At 42.2% G+C, this 20,628-nt stretch overlaps 1 long non-coding RNA gene across 1 annotated transcript in view; it reads right to left on the reverse strand.

The window, feature by feature from the left end:
• Positions 1–13,621: 13,621 nt before the first annotated feature.
• LOC136358951 (uncharacterized) overlaps positions 13,622–20,628 on the reverse strand; it is an 85,312-nt gene continuing 78,305 nt past the window's right edge. The window contains exon 3 of the long non-coding RNA XR_010743186.1: positions 13,622–13,758. This is a non-coding gene — a long non-coding RNA (uncharacterized lncRNA). The remainder of the gene's footprint in view (positions 13,759–20,628) is intronic.

Raw genomic sequence — 20,628 nt, forward strand, 5'->3', positions numbered from 1 at the left:
GGTTAATGCTCCTGGACTCCTGACCCAACACATGTGACCCACAAAAACACACCCCTGCCATGCCACAAAGATGTTCCCGTGCAGAATGATTATCACAGTCAGACTTGCACTGCTGATTTTTTTTTAAAAATTGCAAATTGAGAAAACAGTTAACATACAGAACAAAAGAATAGGCCACAGTCAACCACAAAAACTTCCCATAAGGTTCAGCATGTGGGAAACAGATAAGTAAATGCTGTGAAAGATGAACAATATTTAAGTATTAACACAAATGTTTGTTTTGGGAAGGTTTATCTGGCATCTCTACCGGTTTTCTTCCAAGCTCTAATACAGAAATAACTACGTCTGACTGCAACTGGGAAGAGATGGCAGCAGCTCAACATTGCTCCCTTTTTTCCTTCTGTACTCAGAAAAAAAACCCAACTGTCTTACAGTGTCACACAAACTAATTTTAAGGTGATTTAGGATGAAGTCAGCCATACAGTTGCAAGTTCAGAAAGTTCAGTCAGTGGTCTTATTTTCATCATCCTATGAAATGAGGACATACATGTGCAATGTAGGGGCAGGAGAAAGTTTTTTCTCCAGCTGTACAGCTGGTCCCCCACATTACAGCATGAAGGGAGGAAATTATCCTTTAGCTCACATAAATCCTGGATGCAACAGTTGCTCACCAAACTATGAAGAGGGAGCCAACGTTGACGGATGTACACATCTTGCCTGTGAAAACTGTGGTAGGGCTGAAAGTGGGCAAATGCTGCATCTCCCATGAAGGAGCTGCCTCTAAGTTTCTGTCTCCACCCTCACCCCAAGCAAGGGAAAGGCAAAAGACCTGAAATTGTTTAGTGGGTAATCTTCAGTGGTTGCTAAAAATACACAAACAGAAAGGCAGAATGGTGATGGGAAAGAGGTTCAAAAATATGTTCCCTCTTGAGTGAAGTCAGGTCTTTTTAACAAGAAAAGCCAGAGAGGCCATGCACAGTAATGCTGAGAAAAAGGAAATGGTACTTCATTTTAGCCAGTCATAAATCTTACCAGCGAGCCTCTAACGGCAAAACGGCGAGCAGGGGAATTTTTATACAGAGATAACTAATTAGTTGTGAGCTGATATCGAGTTTACTGTGCTGTGCACTCTGTGTGTGCAACATGTTCTCAACCTGCAAAACCCCACATGAGGCTCTGGCTGCCTTGCTGCCGCTGGCTTTGCCAGAAGGCATGCAGCTGGAACTCCCTGAAACCCTTAGGAAAAAAAATGGTGAAGAAGGAAATGTATATTTCTGCTCCACAGAAATCCTGTCTGTAGCCCAGAATGATTCTTCCAATGGGGAAAATGCACTATGTTTATAAAACCACACCCCTCCGCTACAGGGGAGATAGACCAACAGGACACCTTTTGCCATTATTAGCACTCTTGTCTCCTGGGATACAGACACCACTCACAGATCCTGCAGTGCAGGCAGATGGGTCAGAGAAAAGGTTTACCCAGAAGTGAGAAACAAAATGTGGTTGAGGGAAATTTATCAGTCAGAAAAAAACAACTGTGGAGATGCCTCACAAGGACCAAAGTCAATGGGAGATTCCCTCCACCTGTGGAGCAAGACAGCCCATCCGCCAGTGCTCATTCCTCAACAGCTTGCTCTGTTTTAGAGAACAGCAACTAGTGATTGACACAAGCAGAGACTCCACCACAGCTAATAGTCAGACCGCACTTCCAGTCCAAGAGAAGCTGCTTTTCGGTTTCTAGATGAGAGGGAGTCCAGGAGACAAGCCAGCAAGCACGCCGAGTGTGCTAGGTGCCAGCGAGCATCCTAGCACTTGTGAAGCTACTTCAGAAGGGACCAATTTGGTCTAGATGAGGGGGTCTGGAAGCCTTAATCCCCAAAAGATGCCCAAGTTAGGAAATGGCCCAGAAAGGACAGGAGCTTGCAAAGGGACAGCTCAATGAGAAAAGAGCCCATCCCAGCTGCACAAGGAGCTTTGAGGCTAATGGCCCCCACAGGCTAACTTGGTGCTCCCTACCTACTTTCAGTCCAATCTCTGTTTTCTTCTTCATCCCCGACCTAGTGCAAGAGGACAGATACACCCATTGCTCAATCACACTCCTCTGCTGGCCCAAAACAGCTGGAGGCAGGTGGGGCTGGGAACAAACCAGCTTTGTCCTCATGGGCTTAAAGCAGCAGGTCTTTTGCCAGAGGCTCAGTTTGCCTGCTACCGTATGTTAAACTGAAAGACCAATCTGTATTTACTGCGCTAAACTACAATTATGGGTTTTTTTAAATCATTCAGCCTAATGGTACACAGCTGTCACAAGAATCTTTGAACACATCACTGGCTCTCTTTGATCTGATTAACCAGATAAGGAACCACAGCCAAAAGATATGAAAGGATGAGTCCAAATTTCAAACTCTCAGCTGAGCAAAGAATTTCCTTCAAAGGAATGTGCAAAATGAGGAGGGAGGAAGTTCACAATGCAAATTAAAGTTTTATTTACTACTGATATAAGCAGGTGAAATACTCTCCATTGCACGGTTAAACAATCAATGGACCCCAGCCTCAAAGTGGTGCTGACTGGTGTTACATCTGCCACACTAATCTGTGTGGATGCCAGTATTTGTATCATCTTTTTTCCAGACTGGAAATGAGGGGCTTTCTTCCACAGGGATGCTTTCTAGACTGAAGAAGCTTCCCTGTGATACTGAAGAGCCACAAGGGCATGGACCCTTCACCCAAACTGCTTCTGTTCAGCATGTTTCTTCAGATAGCATAGTATTTATTTTTTTATAATTCAAGACAGCTTTGTTTATTTGCTTTTATTTCTAGCATAATGTTTACTATTCCAATCAGAGCATTCTGTAATCTCATCTAAATGGTTTATTATTAATTGCTGCACCCCACACCCCACCCTTAATAACTATCCTCGGGAGAGGTAAACATTTCAACATGACTTACTCTAGTTAAAGCCATGAATATGCATTATTTATTTATTTAGGTAAACAGTAATTATGAAAAATCACCAAACCGCCTTCTCTTTGAAATGAGCTCTACTTTACCAGCCTTGCCATGGGAATTGCAAGTCCCTTAAACACATCTATTACTTTGTCCTCCTCCACCATGATTTACATTGATGGGCCTCAGACCACACTACAGCTGCCAGAAAAGCAGTCAGTCCTTATGCTGTATGAGGCTGAGTGACAAGTCCAAAGCATCCAGCAAGGATAAGCAAGAGGTACCAAGATGTCAGCAGAGAAGAAAGGTGTAGGATGAGGTAAAGAATGTTGCTATCTATCACTCAATATGCTGGTTTCCAAGTTTTTTTGCAAGACAACCACTACTAACACAAAAACACTCATGACTCCTTTCTGCCCTCTCCCTACAGATGGAGGGCTATTCCTGACAAACAGAAGGGCTTGTGACCACTGAAGCCTCTCCATGCTAAGCTGGGGAACAGCCCGCCCCAAACCAAGGAGTTTTTTGTTCCAGAACAGCCAGATAGCCCTGTGTGCTGTATGCACATATACATACAGGCATACATACATACATACAACTTTTGCATTGGGTAATAAGCAGTTGTGTGACTCCACTCAACTCTCCTGGCTTTCTTCCTCCGTGTTACATCAACGCAAATATTACAACATTCTATTCTGACTTACATTTCCACCAACTTCCACCACAAGCTGTGACAGAAGATGGCAGCACCAGAAGCAATGAAGCCACTAACAGGACACTCAATTTTTTAAACCATGAAAGTCAGACACACCAAGATAGTCCTGACACAGCTGGTTATCCAGCCTAAGGATCGCACTACAAGAGAGTAATATAATGTATCCCAAAGACAAAGGGATTTTCACAGATCTAAAATTGTTTAGGTAAATAGATAAAACTGTGGTTGGGGCTTTGTTTCAGTTTTCAAAGCTAATTTCCGGCCACTGTTCAGAGAAATGCTTTGCATTTCCATTTCTGACTCACCCGCTTTAACAAGCGCACTCGATGGAATTACTAAGCATGGGATCTCATCAAAACATTTCACTTTCTGAATCAAAGTGCTTTTCAATCTTACTGATGTGAACTTATCTATAAAATTTACTATGGTAGCAACACCGGCGATATGCAGGTACGGGTACACAACGCAATGTGCCAGAGGACCCTTCTCCCACCGGGCATCCCACCAAGGTCCAGGAATGCCTTCCAAATTTTGTCCGGCCACTTGGAGCACTCTGACACCAGTCTCTCACATCCCCATCGCAAAGCGATACACACTCCCAGAGACACATTTAAACATCAGGTATGAATGAAGAGCATTCCTGAAAAGAATCTGTTATGAAACCGAAAATCGGAGATCGCCACAGCGCTGTGCCTAAGTTGAGTCATCAGTTCCCTTTACAACCTAATAATTGACACTGCCTTGATCAGAATGACTGATCTAAATGTTGCTTGGTGTTTGTGTGCTTCTGTTGGGTTTTTTTTTAATTAAAAAAAAATCTTATGTAAACAAGCCGTCTGTCATCCTGCAGGAGTGTTTGTATTCTTCAGATCATGGGAAACATCTGTCAAAACCAGATTTTACTCTCCTCAATCAACTCAATACAGTCTTAATCAGACTGTACTACAAAGAAATTAAAACTGGTCTTGTTACAGAAGAAATATGTTGCCAACTCTCAGTGGAAGTGCTGATTTTATTTCACTTTCTTGGGATTAAATTCTGCAAGGATTATTAAAAAGAATTCCCTCCTTTCCCTGTGGGATCTCTCCCCCAAAGGAAATCCTGGGAATTTACATGCTGCTTTTCTCCTCTTCATGCTGATTTCCAAAATTAACTACCTTCCAGGAAAAGACAGACAGGAGAAGAATCAAGTTATAGTAAAACTTCAGAGCATGCTGATTTCCCACGTTTTGACATGGGTACTCGGATAAAGGAGTGATTCCCCTTCTGATGATTGCAACAAATAAACACTCCCACGCATCTGCATCCCACAGGTCACACCTCCCCAAAATGATTCATTAGGTATTTTCACATCTTCTACGCAGGGAGGTTGCAACTGCCTCTAGCGGTGTTTTCTGAAGAAAAGGTGACACAAAACAGGGTGGTTGCTACTACTAGGATAAGGGTGATGTTAGACTGCCATACTGTGAGTCTTCTGCCAGGGAATCTGCCCTGGAATAGCAAAATCATTACAACAAGAAGGCAATTAGAGAAACAATGTGAGACTGTAACAGAAAGAGCAGGCTACTCCATTAGCAAGTAAATGAAGAGATGACTGTGGCAGGAGGACCAGGATCAATGGGTATTTGCCAGGTGTCTGAGCTGGGGCTATATGCAGAGCCCTGTTAAATGGACCAATAATTTATAGATTAAGGGGACAGTACTGGAAACATTCAATAGTGTATACATGGTCTTAATTACAAGTACGCCCCTGGAGGGGTGAGAAATTATAATGGCCATGTCTACATTAGCTTTTGCCCTTAGACCTAAACTACTCGACTGGAACCACGTTGCTGATAGGATGCCCAATTTTTGTATTTTATCTGGCAGTAACTCCAGCCCAGTGCTGCAGACTGAGCACCCACCCACAGCTGGAGTACATCACCAGCACTGCTGGAGGCACAACTCTCAGCGTGCATCAGTAACTCATGCATTACACATCATGCCACTAAGTCTTACATATAAGGCAGGAGAGAGTAGGAGAACCTTGGTAAGCTTTGGAGAAGATGGAGGAGGACCCATCTAAACACTGGGTACTGAGAGTAATGCAACAGCAGGTTTTAAAACAAGACAACAGACAAAATCCAAAGCTGTGGAGGAGAAGAAAAGATAAAACAAATGGCATAAAAAGGGAAAAGGAAACGATGTACTGGCTGAAGATGACATTAGATTTTATTTCCCTAACTGTGGTAGATAGTTGGACATGAAACTAACATCAGATGTAACTGCAAAAATTGTCCTTTTTTGAATGAAGTGGAATTGGATTTAAATGAAAGTCTTGCTTTAAAAAAATTGTCAGGCAAGCAATTTCTTTGAAGTAAGAAATTATTGTATAGCTACACTTACGAAACAAACCAAATGACAGTGCTAAACAAGACAAAATCTCAACTGTGTTTGAGAAATAATGTCCAGAAGTATATAGATTTAGCTCTGCACGGCACAGAATCCAATCAGTATCATCAACCTTGCAACACCTTGTGGAATCTTGTACTTTTCTGAAGAACACTTCTTTCAACTTCAGCTATTTCAGAGAGAAATGGACTGCCACACTCCCCGAATGTAGGTGAAACACTATTTTGGCCAGATTTTATAAGAGACTGGACTTAGCACTGGTTTCATCTGCCTGCCTAAGAACACACGTTTTCGACTGTGACTTTCATAAACTCTTTGAAGTCTCATTTTACTATTGTAAGGTCCAAGGGTGGCAATATGAAGACAGAAGAAGCAGAAAAAATCTGGATAGGAATGAAAAGCACTTTGGATTGTCAAGCCAGCAAGCGTAAGAATTGTATTTGGCTTTGTGAGAGCATTGCCAATACTAACAACTAACCATTTGCTGTCTGCTGCTGCATACCAGCAGGTCATGCACAAGCTTACATTAATACTTTGATGCATGCTAAGTGGACAAATTTTGAGTGCCCCCTTTATTTGCTTTTAAGTTAATTTTGCACTAACTCTTGAATGTCCCAATTAAAAAATAAAGGCATCGGAAACAAAGTGAAACAGGGTTTATCACCTCAAAGCTAACCAAAACAGCAAAGACTTTATTTCAAATGTCTATCTAGATCTCCCTGACAGCTCAACTCAAACTGAAAACTTAGGCATAACATGAATTTCTTCTTCAGTTTCATGTCACCTGAAAATAGAAATTTAATATCAGTATTTTCACCATCCCAGTTAACCATCACCCCAAGCAGTAGTAAGAACCAGCAATCATCATTAGGCCACAAGAAAAGCCAACTCCATAACCAGAAAAAAAATTCTTTTCAATCTCTCTTCTCTGCTCTGAAAATGTGACTGGAGCAGCTTCAGGGCCATCCTACATGATCCATTCTCACTGCTTGTTCCCATAAGAAATATGTTCTCTGCACTCAGTAATTGCAGCTTAACTTTGTCAAGGCGAAAAGAGCCTCTTTCTACAGTTCTCATGGCTTTTGGAGATGGAGGTCTTTTTGTTTTGTATTTAACTTGTATGAGAAAACCTACCTGTTCTGCTGTTGTTATCTTGTTTTATTACTCCCCATAGTTCTGGCATTTGTTTAAAATGATGTAAAAAGTAGACAGTTGCATAGAGAATGATCAGTACAGCATGTGCTGCAGCAAGCAGTATTATATAACTTTTATTGCTCATGAAGTCAGAGTACTGGAACCAGCCAAATCTGTTATTTTGGTCTGAAAGAACATTTTTCCTTTCCTGCTTGCAACAGGATAATTAATAACTGGGAGAAATAATGGAGAAAATAAGCATGGTGTTAGGTAAGCACTCCTAATTACACAACCTTATGTTTGGACCAAGGATTGATGTTTGGGACGTCTCTCTACAAGAGAATAACAAAGTTTGCACCTCATGTGTGTCACAAGGACACTTGCCACACCGTCTGCTCCACCATCATCCCAAATTACTCACTACCTGCACCAGTGTCCTCATCCCACTAAAAAGTCTACTTTTCCCTGAATCTCTGCAAGTGAAAAATTAAATCTAATGCTTCCCCATTTGTTCAGAGTGGCTGATGAAGAACTCGTTAATGAGTACTTGGGCAAAAAGGCTCTCTACAACTGCAGCACAGTCATAAAGCCAAAGCATGATGGCCAGAGAATATCTCCATGTAGCAACTGGTTTTACACAGCTTCCTACTTCATAAATAGTGAGACGAAATACTGAATAAATACTTGTTTTCCCTTATTTATTTCTACACTGGATGAGGGAAGACAAAAGGATGTTTAGGCACTGAACTGATTTCAGGCCTCGTCATCTGTGAATGACTCAGCCTGTAACGTTATAGGGCTTTTAATCTCACCTACCTCATGGATTCTATTATCACCACCACCATAATGAAACCAGACTTTGCTTACTTCCCGCTCCCCCAGCCCAACTCTGGCCGCGCACAGAGAAATGAGAGCATCACTCATGCAGAGCTCACTGAAGGAGGCCACCCATCATTTCACCTGCCTGGCTTCACCTCCTCCCCATGCCAAATGGTGTCACCTTAAGCTGCTCCCACCAAATGGGCAGATCAAGCAGCAGTATAATCCAAACTGTAAGGATCAGAAGACATTCAGCTCACCTTGATTGCAGGAAAGGCAGAAAACAATCCCCAGGTGTTTCTATAATTCCTGTTGCTCTCAGCACAATTAGATTTTATTGAACTGTAATCCTAGATAAGTGCATTGAATCTTACAGCTGAAGTCAATTACACTGCGTTAAATAGCCTTCCTGATTTGCAAGATGAACATCACTTCTGTATAAAACTAAATTAGCTCAATAATTCATTATTTGTAGCTTGGGCAAAGGGTTGAAACAGCAATGGACAACTAAGCAGCTGCTGCATTTTCAGGCACTAGTCCTTTAGAGCTGCAGGCAGATGGATTTCCAGTTTCACCAGTTGGGAAAAAGGACAAGCATTGTGGGCAGAGAGAGGACGTCTAGTGTCGACAGCAGTGCATCTTAAACCACCCGTGTTTTCTCATGGCAAGGGACTCTGAGATGACCAGCCTTGGAATGAACGAGACATTGCTTTTCATGTACTGGGAAGTCCGCACACTTAAAAGTTTAACTACCAATGCAAAGGAGATAAAAGGGCACATCAAAAAGTGTGTGACTTGTCATTTCTGATTCCTTGCTCAGAACTGGCATCAGCATGGTGTGAGAGCATATAAAAACCTCTTACATGAATATTTTTGCTTATCACGGTCTGAGTGGAGGAGCAGAGGGGCTGAAGGCCAATGCTGGTGGATGGGCTATGTGGGCATCCTTAGCAAGCACACTGTGCCAATGCACTCCTTGGCAGGACTCCCTGAGTGTGACATTCCACTGCCTCACACCACCTTTCTCAGCTGCTAGGGTCACTTTTGGTACCCTCCAACCATCCTCAAGCACTCTTCAGTTTGTTTCTTAAAAACAACCATATTTACATGTTAGGAGATCTCCACGTAAACTGGGAGATGACAGAAGCTGTGTTTCTGATCCCATTGGGTTGTGCATATTGAGCAGACAGAAGTGATTCAAAGCCATAAGCAGACAGACTGAGAGGAGAAAGGTGAGAGACAGGGAATATTCCAAATGCCTGCTGCTGCACTGGGGCAGCCAAACTCCACAAAAAAATAGGCCTGAAAGACTTGGAAAGAAAAAAACCCAACCCTTTTCAGATGTGGAAATAATTTCCTTTACTCTTCAACAGAGAAATGCAAGCAGCAGGGTTGACTATCCCCTGTGAGGAATCACACCCCTTTTGCTCTGTTCTCCAGGGTGGCTCTTCCCATTGCAACATCCACGTTTTTCAGCAACATCAGTAGGCTTTGTCATCACAGTGAACGTGAGGAAGATGATCTCACTGCACAAATGAGGAAGTCAGTCATGGGGCACATGAAGGAGGCTGCCTGAGAATACACAGGAAACCTATGACTGAGGCACGGAACTGAATCCAGACCGAGAGTTCCAGTTGGGTGCCCAGTCCAAGCTGGGTGGCTGACAGATCACCTCTTCTTCTGGGGCTTTAAAATTTAAGTTTGGTGGGTTTTATAATGAACTTTCAAATTTTTTTTATTTGTCTAGTCACTACGTTTCATTAGACTCACACTTCTGCTTTGTGAAAGCTTTTGATCCTGCGTCTTTTCTGTTTTGTCTTAAAAAACCAACAACTAAACATCAAACAGAACTTAACCCTCACAGTTTGGTCTGCTCCCCTACCAACACCATCCTCTCCCTGTTGCTCATTGCTAAGTGTCCTCTCCCTAGAGCTCAGTGGTGCGTCGTTTGTGCAACCTGTGCTCATGACTGTGGCTTCATCAAAAGCCACCAGAGATATTTAGAAGGAGATGTCTTATTTGTAGCTTCACAGGGTTACAGCAACTGCTTATGCAAACAGCAGTGCTGTGAGGCAGCAGAGCAGATCTGGTGGGAAAACCAGAGAAGAGAGATGCACAAAAAAGGTAAGTTCCAAAGTGAATGTTCTGACAGTGCTATGCATCATGTCGACATGAGCAATCATCTGAAGAACAGCTACCAGTAAGCCACAGAGGCAAGACTGCCCAGGATGTTTTACTGGCTTGGCTAATGAATCACTGGGAAAATGTGAGCCATGTGCTCACTGCCAGGGTAGTCGTCATGGTGGGTGAAAACAATGTCTCTTTCACTATCATCATGACCTGTGGTTAAACTGGTATTTTAAATTTTTTAAGCTCTTTCTGTGTAAAGCACATAATACGCACTTCTAAGACAAAATTCTTTGGTATTATATTATTTGCAAGGAGGTGCAACGAGTCAAACCACTATTTCATGAAATAATTCACACTGCCTGAATCCCTCACAGAATGTCTCAAGATCTTGAAAAGGAAAATATAACTAATTTCCCCATGTGTAATAACTCACACAGTGAGAAAGAAAAAGACTTCACATTTTTGTGAGAAAATGTTGCAAAACCACAGACTTTTAAAAGTGCCCAATATGCTATTTTCAGCTTATCTGGATGCAGCCTAAACTATCCACAGCTAACCAAGGTGCATCAGAAGACTGTAATCATTCCACTCCCACTGCAGGCTTTGTGTGTGCACTGTGCATCCAAGGCTGTCAAGCTCTACAAAATAACATAGGACTTTTATGCTTAAAGCAGCCAAGCAGCTGCAAAAATAACTCTGTAAAAATATTGAATACTTGGTCCCACTCAGCAGCTGGAAAAACAATTACTGACCGAAAAATTCAGTATTTGATATTACTTAATAGCTGGAGAAAACCTATTTGTGAATCATAATTAACGTTTATTTAACTATTTAAAAGCATGCATCTACTGTTTGAAGCTTCACAGAGAGCAAATATATGGCTTTCTGGCACCATTAAACAGACTAATACAGTTAAGCAAGAAGGACATGAGGCAGAAAACCACATCAGAATAGTCAATCCTTCAAGGAACTGGTGTAACTGAGATTGCCTCAGTAGCATGCATGCTACAACACCAGGTTTGAATGAAATCAGTAGCAACTACCCTGGGGCAAATTAAATGAATGCACATCTCTAGCTCATGGGGCCAGAGCAATGCAAACATCATGACATAAACTGGATGAAAATCCATTAACAACAGTGATAGAGAAACTGTTCCCCTTGAAACAGCCTCAGGGGTTTATGGGCAACTCTACAGTGGCATCAGCCCGGGGCTAATTGACAGCAAGGCTTCCTGTGAACAAGTGCAGCAGAGCCCTGCAAGAAAGGACCAGAGGTCCCCATCACCCCCAGAGGAGTCAGGGTTCTGCTTCCCACACCGAATGTGTGCCCAACAGGACTAAGGCAGCAATCATCCATCTGTACTCTGCACTGGTGAAGTCACACCCCAAATCCTGTGTTCAGGTTTGGGCCCCTCACTATGAGAAGGGTGTTGAGTGCTGGAGCATGTCCAGAGAAGGGCAATGAAACTGGCGAGAAGTCTGGAGCACAAGTCTGGTGAGGGGCAGCTGAGGAAGCTGGGTTTGTTTAGCCTGGTGAAAAGAAGGCGCAGAGAGGACCTTACTGCTTTCTACAACCGCCTGGAAGGAGGCTGCAGCCAGGTGGGGGTTGGTCTCTTCTCCTAAGTGAACACGACCAGAGGAAGCTGCCTCAAAGTGCTCCAGGAGAGATTTACAGTGGACATTAGGAAAAATTTCTTCACAGAATGGACTGTCAAGCATTGAACAGGCTGCCCAGGGAAGTGGTTGGGTCCCCATTCCTGGAGGTATTTAAAAGCCATGTAGATGTGGCACTTAGGCACATGGCTTAGTGATGGACTTGCCAGTGCAGGGTTAGCAGGTGGACATGATGATCTTGAAGGTGCTTTTCAACCTAAACAGCTCTGCTTGTATGATTCTTAATGGTTTTATGGTTCCATGAAAGCAATGGTGGCTTAGGTCAGGATTTAAATTCCAGAAGCAGATGAACCATTTACAGGCTGCTGAAGTCAAATATTAGGCCTTGTTTTAAATTTCTAATTGGAAATCTGTTTGATTTCAGACTTTTCAAAGTCCTCATTTCCCCCAAACAATTTCCTCACTTGTTCTCTGCCTATTCGCCATAGCTGAAATGTCCCATCCTTGACAGTAACCAGCCCTTTTTTCGTCTCAACTTCACCCATGCAGAACTGGGCTGAGCGTCTCACGGCAGGAACAAGAACAAAACAGCAGTTACTGTATCTGGCAGATAACTGCAGGCAGATCCAAGCCAAAGACTCCTGTCCAGCACAACCTCATCTAGAGAGTGACGCATGCGCAGTTGGGTCAGTTGACTGTACAGAGTAAAGATTCACAAAAAAGAAACCTATGGCAAAAAACTGTGTTTGAAGGACTTGGCAACAGGATTAACATTAAATATATATATATATATTTTATACATAGTATATGTACAGCAAATGCCATCTGTGGGGAATATTGTGCAAGGTGCAGGGGAATGTGAGCAGCCTGCATAATAAATATGCTTAACTAAGTGATTTGAACTCTAAGCCACCAACCCTCCCACCACTCTCTCAAGCAACCATGCTATCAGAGGCCATTTCAAGGGGAATGCATTTATGTCATAAGTATTTCTCATATCCTACTTTCTCATAACCTGCAGCACCAGGAAAATAAAGGCAATATAAAAAGAAGTTACAAATTTTAGATCACAAACATCCCTGAATGGATTATGCTTTCAAAATGAACTGTATAAACAGTATAATCAGGGGTTTTTGGTGTACATCTCAAAGTTTTCTAGGATGATGTTATTAATTCTAAATGAAAACACATTCTCAATGCATATACAATGCAACTGGCTTGTAACCTGAAATAGGGCCCTTTTCATTGAGACTCACTCATCACTAGGATGATCTCAAAAATCATTGTGGGTCCCTTTCAATTCAGGATATTCTATGATTCCGTGATCACCGAAACAGATGCACTGACCAAATCGACCTCCATTCGCAGGCTACCGAGGCTGCCTAGCTATACCCCCTGCATGACCAAAGGGACAAAGCAGTGTTCTTTCTGGATCAGACAGGACAACTATTCATGGATCATTTCAAACTGAGTTAGGCAGATCACAGTTTATGAAAACTTCCACAAAGCATTTGCTCTAGCAGGGCTACACCAGCATAGCCAAAATGCTGAAGTGCAGGCTGGAATGAACACTCGAAAAACATGTATGCCATAGAGTTAACAACAAAATAGATCACTATGCACGTGACCAAATTTTTTTTTTCGGCTTCTTTGTGGCTGCCTGTTCTCAGAAGTGTTTAGGTACTATGCTGGGGAGTTCTAGAGCAAGACAGCAAAAAGCTTTGAAAGGGCTTTAACTTTATGCTGTGCACAGATATGGGAGTGCTCCAGTTGCCACATGCATTGCTAGTGTCTCACTAGATGCTAGAATAAAACTGTGAAATTGTAAGAAACAACCAAAACATCTCAAAACCACCCCAAAACTGAAGAAACCATTTGATGATGCTTTTGTAAAAACACTTACTTACAATGCAGTCCTGGAAGTGATTTCCAAGCAAGACAACTGCTGCTCTAGACAGTTTACTGGATGGTATGGCTCAGCTCTTTCATACAGGCAGCACTTACAGTTGTATCTAGAAAAGGAAATATAACCAAAATTCCGTATGAGCGAATACACAGATCAAGTAATCTTTCTCTTTAAAACTACGACCAGGTTAAAACTAGCTTTAGCAGGTCTCAATAGTTCTCCTGCCAAGCTTCACATGTGCTGCCTGCTCACAGGAACAAGCCCCAGGCTGCAGCCAAAGCCATCCTACAGTGTATAAGCCAAGAGCGACTGTGCCTGAAAAAAACCCCTCGCACTGAGCGCATCACAGTGGCAAACAAACGGCCCCAGCTGTTTTTTTCATCTAGTTCTACTTAAAACATTTTCAGGAAATGCAAGATGAATTAGTGCCAGAAAAATGTAGGTGATTTCAGTAAGGCCAGGAATTCCAGGCACCAACTTCTATTTTCTCTCTCTTGAGTGGGTGTTCACTTGTAAATTGTAGACATGTTAGCAATTCAACGACTGAGCCAATTAACATTCAACTTAACAGTCATTGTTAAGTTGGGAGGTTATTACTGCTTGTTCTGCTAAAGTGACAGGTTAAAATACGTTTGTATCTGAAAAGTTGTTTTCTACAATACATATTCCCTGTCTTTTCGCACCAAATAATTTTCTTCCATCATGTCAACTCCTATTGTATGAACCATCACTGCCAGCTCCAGCACAGTATCTGGGGATAGGCAAGGAGAAAAGGAAGGGGAGAGGTGAGGAGGAGAGAGCACTCAGCCCCCACCATTTCTTTTTGGGCTGCCATATTTAATTTTTTTTCCAGACATTTACATGGTTGATTTGACACTTCTCAGCAAAAGAGCATACTCGCATCTGTAGGATGTTCTGCTTTTAAGGCAAGCAAGCAAAGGCAAAACTCAAGAGCAAAGACAGGGCTCTACTTCACCAAATCATGAGCCTGAGAAAGCTGCTTACTATCAGGGACTACTTGGAGCACAGAATGAAAAGTTGTGATTTCCCAGCCTTGCAGGTGATTATTAATGGGAAAAAAAAAAAAAGTTTTCAAGTATGAGTTGACATACCACCACATGCTGATTTTTTGCAGACTCAGATCCATTTTGTACTAGTAAACGAGCTTGCATCCTTCCCTCTGTTTTTTTTTTAATTTTTTTTTTTTTTAGGGTAGCTCACAAGCTGCTGACAACTCACACTGTACTAAGAGCTGTTCACACTGCACAAAGTGTTTACCATTCACAAGTGATGCTAAAAATTAATTTACAGTACCACTACACCAAGCTTTGACAAATTGTCATGTGTTGACACAGTCATAAGTTGTTGGTTAAAAAAAGTAACACTTCCCTCTTCTGCCACTTCATGTTTGAGACCAGAGATGGGCACATTATGCAAAGTTTGAGGGTTTGTAAGCTTCACAAATGTCTGGGCTTCACAAAACAAGCTTGGTTGTGAAAGTTTTATCTCTTACAGTTAGGCATGTGTTTATTGCCAAAGAGACTCTAGTAAGAAAAAAAATCCTTCCCCATCTTCTGAGATCTGTGTGTTGTGCAAAACTAGAAGAAAAGGCTGTTAAATAAATAACCTTGCAGGATACTTGTTCTAGATAAGATCACAGCAGTGACAAATAGCCTGTATCAACTCCTTAGAGCTGCAGACACCACCCTCCTGCCATAGAAAGGAAGCAAAAAAAATATAGCTACAAGTAAGAGTTTTAATTGTTGTCAGCTGCCACATGATGTTATCTTAAGTGAACGCATTTATTTCTTGATTCTCATATGTAGCTCTATATGGAAAAGAAAGAACTCCAGCAGTGGCATTCATCAGACAAGGTCCAAATTGATTTCCGTGTACTCAAGATAGCAGGTGTTAGTCACCACTCATGCCCACCAGTGGCAGCTCTCAAATTTTAACTCCTTCTCTTCTTCCTCAGGGCAGGACAAATTATCGGTCAAGTTTACACTCTGGAATCAGCAATGGACACAAATTTCTTGCCAGCAGACATGAGCAGTGTTTCGGCGGTGAAGCAAACTTGATACATTAACCCCAAACTAGCCTTAATCAAGGGAAAGAAACAAAGCCAAGCAAAATGAACACTCACAGCACCTGCCAAATGGGCTTCACAAGGGAGCCCGCCCCTAAGAGCCACTGCTTCACATTGTGCACCAGGGACCTGGACATCCAGTGCTTCAGTAGCTCTCCCCAAGATCACCAAATCTCGGAGCACAGACCGCACAAGAACGCACAGTAAATTCAGTCAGGAAATTAGCTTGGCAGTACAAGGAATTAATTTTCTCCTTTTCCCCCCCCTTAACACTCATACAAAGTAGACATGCTTTGAGTAGTTCCAAAGTCCTGAGGAGAGGCAACATTTTACCTTTGTAGAACCTGACCTATGCCTGCATCAGTGCAAGGCATTTCTCTACAAAATTCACATGTTACTTCAACCAAAAAGAGCTCCTGCAAAACATTAAGGAGTGATGAAATTTCATACAGACTCTTCACTTCACATGCTCTGTATAGAATTTCTTCACCATCTGAGATGTTACTCTGAGAGATGACATAGTCTCAGACAGATCTAAAGAAAGCAAAGGACATTTACATTGTTATAGTTACAATGGACATTGCCTTGTGCTGTTGACTGAAATGAAGTCATCCATGCTTAATCAGAGTAGATTGCTGTACATTCAGAGAAGCACTAAAGTGGCAACTCCTACCATCCTCCCCCAAGTAACAAAAATTTATAAATATTTGCAGTGAATCACATTAAGTGCATTATTTCACTGGATTCAGTCCAAGAGACAACAGGGTTGAAATAAAGATGATTCAACTATTAAGTCAAAAACTTCAGCTGACAATTTACCTAGAAGGTAAAAACAATTCTCCTCCACCTTGGACGAAAACTAATAAAATCTTAAGTTTTACTGTAAGTTAACTGTCAAAATATGATTTCTCCTGTACCTTTTTACTTTGCTACAGAAAGGAACAAACAACTTAAATTCCCTGAGTTCTTACTTTAGGATGGAAAAAGCCCAAGACATCCAAGTCACTAATCTAATTAAGAATACTGTGAGGGAAAAGGTGGGACCTGGGTTTTTCTTTGTTTGGTTTTGTTTCTTTGTTTCAGGGATTCAGTTTGTGAGTGTGAAAAAAACATCCCTAAGCAGAAGAGCTGTTCTTGGCCAAGACCCTTGCGTGAGTTGGAGCTTGCTCTACCCAACACAAGGCCAGAACAGTGAAGTTCAGCACTGGGGAAATGCAGACCCAGGATCTCCCATGGCTCTCTGCATCACACCTCACTGCTTTGCCCGCCAGTTTCATCACAGGGAGGATGGTGCGGTCTTGGCTGATCCTTCAGCCACACTACCTCAAAACTGCTATGTGCAGGGCATCAGAAGAAAGCCATCAAGATGACATTCATCCCAGCAAGACATCATGAAGATCTTAAAAGCAAAAGGGAACATTATGAAGGGGTCCTGCTCCTTGACGATGCATACAGACATCTGAAAGGGTAAATTCATGTATTGAATATATATATACTGAATACGCACTGGTAGTCACTGCTTGTATGGGATGCAGACTGTGAAACAAACTCCTCTGGCTAGAAATTAAAAAGAGAAGGAGGATTTCAGCTTTCTTATTCCATGGGAACTGCTTTTTCAACAAGTGAGACAGGATACTAACCCAAAGGCAAGTGACACCAGTGACTGCCTACACCATGGGCAATCTTCCCATCTCTGTTCTATGCCTGCCTTCACTGCAAAGGTCACCATGTCACCTCTGTTACACAGAGCTCTGCCACCCATGAGCAACAGGGAAGCAGCTTAACTGGCCAACTGGAATACTGGAGGTCTTTAAAAGATGTGTAGATATGGCACCTAGGGACAGGGTTCTGGGTTGGACTTGGCAGTCCTGGGCTAAAGGTTGGACTCAATGATCTTAGAAGTCTAAAGATGCTGTTTCGTTCCTGAGTCTCTATCTCCAGTGCAGGAGGGAGAAAGGGAAGCAGTATCTCTGCAAGCATGAAACAGTGGGGAAAAGCATTAAATCTTTGTCTTCACCTGGAGCACACCTTGCACTTCCAGCCCTTTCAAGCAAAGGAAACTTGGTGGCCCTGTGGAGAGTGTAATGACTTGAAAGCCAGCATCTGTGTCATGCAAAGATCCCTCAGGAGGCAGATTTGGAACTGCCTGCCCCCCACCCCCACAAGTGTACTTACACACATATATATGGGGACTCCTCTCCTTTGCCTTTTCTTTTTAACTGTATACACTAGTATATTTTCCCTTACTTTCTTAGCATGACATCCATTGCATGGTATGTAAGAATTAATGCCAACATTATCTATAGCACAGAAACCCGTAATTCACTGAAAGAGGACTTCTTCCCCAGCTTCTCATAGCCAGTTTTGCTATATAAATCCATATGACCTCCTTCTTGATTTGGATCTATTCAGATAAAACCTTTACTAAAGCCAGAATTTTGCTTTTAACAAATATATTCCCATCCTTCTAAATACTGTAGTGTACTACTTCTAAGCAAATGAACTTAAAAATTCAGTTAAACACCAATGTACAGCTAAAGGGCTCTGAAAGTTTATCTATCACTTGGCAAAAATCATTCTTTGTACAGCACCTGTATAAATATCCATAGGATTGTCAGGATATTTTTAAGCCACCTCAGGCCAGAAAGGTAACTAGGTAATGAAGAGAATAATGTCAAGTTTTATGAGATCTTTTAGCAAAATAGCTTAAACTGAGCCATGTTGGCTAATACAGTCTGAAATCCTCCTCTATATATTCACAGGAGAATCTTTTCTGTGCAACCTGGTAACAAGTCAGAAGAAGGAGACAGCCAAAAACCTTGCATGACCTTTTTGATCCACAATGATTTCCACAGGAGAAATCACTGCAGGAAAGGTAAAAGTCAACGTAGTTAACTAGTAGCGTACACTCAACCTTTAATACCTGCTGATAGTGACAACTCAATGAAAAGATGAACATATTCCATGTCTTCTGAGGCAATTATTCTTTATGGGGTATTCAAGGAGCCACAACCCCATTCATATACACTTTGCTACTTCACCCAAAAATTATAAAAGCATTCCAGTTTTGGGAGTTTCTGGGCTGCAGTGAAGACATGTTCAAAGTTCTGTCTCCTCAGCAATGTGGACACCAACACTGGCAACGTAAACATTGAAGAGGCACGTGGGTATATTGTAGAAATTTCATTCAGCACAAAGAAAAGCAAAACTAGGACAGAAGGATCCTAAATTAATCCAGTTCCTGTCTTCCCACTAACTTCCCCCACCATTGGAAAGACTTTGGTTTGGATTTTAGTCAAGTCTGGTTTACAGTGCCCAACTCTGTGTGTCATAAGAAAACAGTGACCCTGCTGGAACGCCTTACTCATTACACAGCCCTGCAAAAATTATTAGCTATGATACAAGGCATTTCCCTTTGGGGACCAGAAAGGGTGAAGAAAGGGGATGGAGAGTGACAGCTTGTGGTTTCTAATGCAGCAGCAGCAAAAAAATAAATAAGCAAGAGGAATACAGGATATAATGTGTTTACATTTGTCAAAACAAGTTTCCTGGAGACATGGAGGGTCCATGCTGCTGAGCTGTCACTTCTGCTTGAAACTGCTGCCTCATGCTATCAAGAGGTCAGTCACTGACCTACTTTCTGATAGGACTGAATTAATTTGCTACTTCTGTACACAAACCTTTTTTATTTTTTTAAAGGAATACTTAACAACCCCCCCAAAAAACTGCCTTTTATCCAACCTGGAGCTTCAACTGGTGCTGTGCAAGGCTATTACATACCCTGGCATGGGGCCCAGTGTGCTTGGGCTGCTTATTCTTTTGGAAAAATCTGTACAGACTATTTTTAATGAGTTGACGCTGCAAATAAAGTCTTTCCTTTTTGAACTCCTACACTACGCTAATACCAGCGATTTAACCCACTACACACAATAAGGGAGGCCAGCACTCAAATAGGCTGTGCTTTGTCTAGGCTGCTCCTGAAATAGATGCCTACCACTACAGGATTAGCTCCCCAAATAGACAGATGCATGGCACAATACATTTACAGGATTAAAACATAAAGTTATTAATAGAAAACAAGATGAGTAGGTGAAACTTATGAACTAAACACCTACCAATCCAATCGTTCCGTGCACAGAGTCAGCTAACCAGTGCTCACCAGTAGATGCTGGTATGCTAGGAGCCCTTAAACTAAAAAGCATTCTCCTCAGAAAGTGAAGGGGCAGAAGCAGCAGCAAAAGACACACCACCTACTTCCCCTCTTTGCTTAGTGGCTACCTACACATACATAATGTCGCTATCCAAACTCTTTCATTAAAATAAATGCACGGTGACGGGTTTTACAGCTCTTTCAAACACATGGACCACCAAAATACTAGAAGTCAGCTCTTGAAATCATCCCTAACAATGCCATCCATTGAAAGCTTCATTGCTTGGGTGGACTTCTCCCCCAGGTCTCTTGTGGACAGCAGCACTGCTGTATGGAAACAGGACATCTGCGTACCAATCCGTGAAAAGCAGGACCATTCCGCGTTAAGGCTCTGGACTGACATTAGGAAGACGAGACCTCTTCAGCAACTTGGTCTCATACGCTCACCTCACCCTCCATCTGCTATGCAAAGATAAGGATCTTCTCCAAGTGCTTGGCTTGCTTAGTACCAAAACACTGTGGGTGAGACTCACACTTTCCTTTGCATTTCCCCAGGGTCCAATCTAATAATAGAGGAGGTAGTACTGACTGCTGTAATACAAGACGACTACCAGTATCACAACAGATTTATGATCACTCGAGTTCCTGGACTTGATTAGGTTCACGTTGCCAAAGATAGCTATGCCAAACCTAGCACTTGCAACTGCAAATGCATTCTTGTCAACCTTTTTAGCTTTCAT

This window comes from Sylvia atricapilla, chromosome 3 (assembly GCF_009819655.1).
Source record: "Sylvia atricapilla isolate bSylAtr1 chromosome 3, bSylAtr1.pri, whole genome shotgun sequence".
Classification (NCBI taxonomy): Eukaryota; Metazoa; Chordata; class Aves; order Passeriformes; family Sylviidae; genus Sylvia; species Sylvia atricapilla.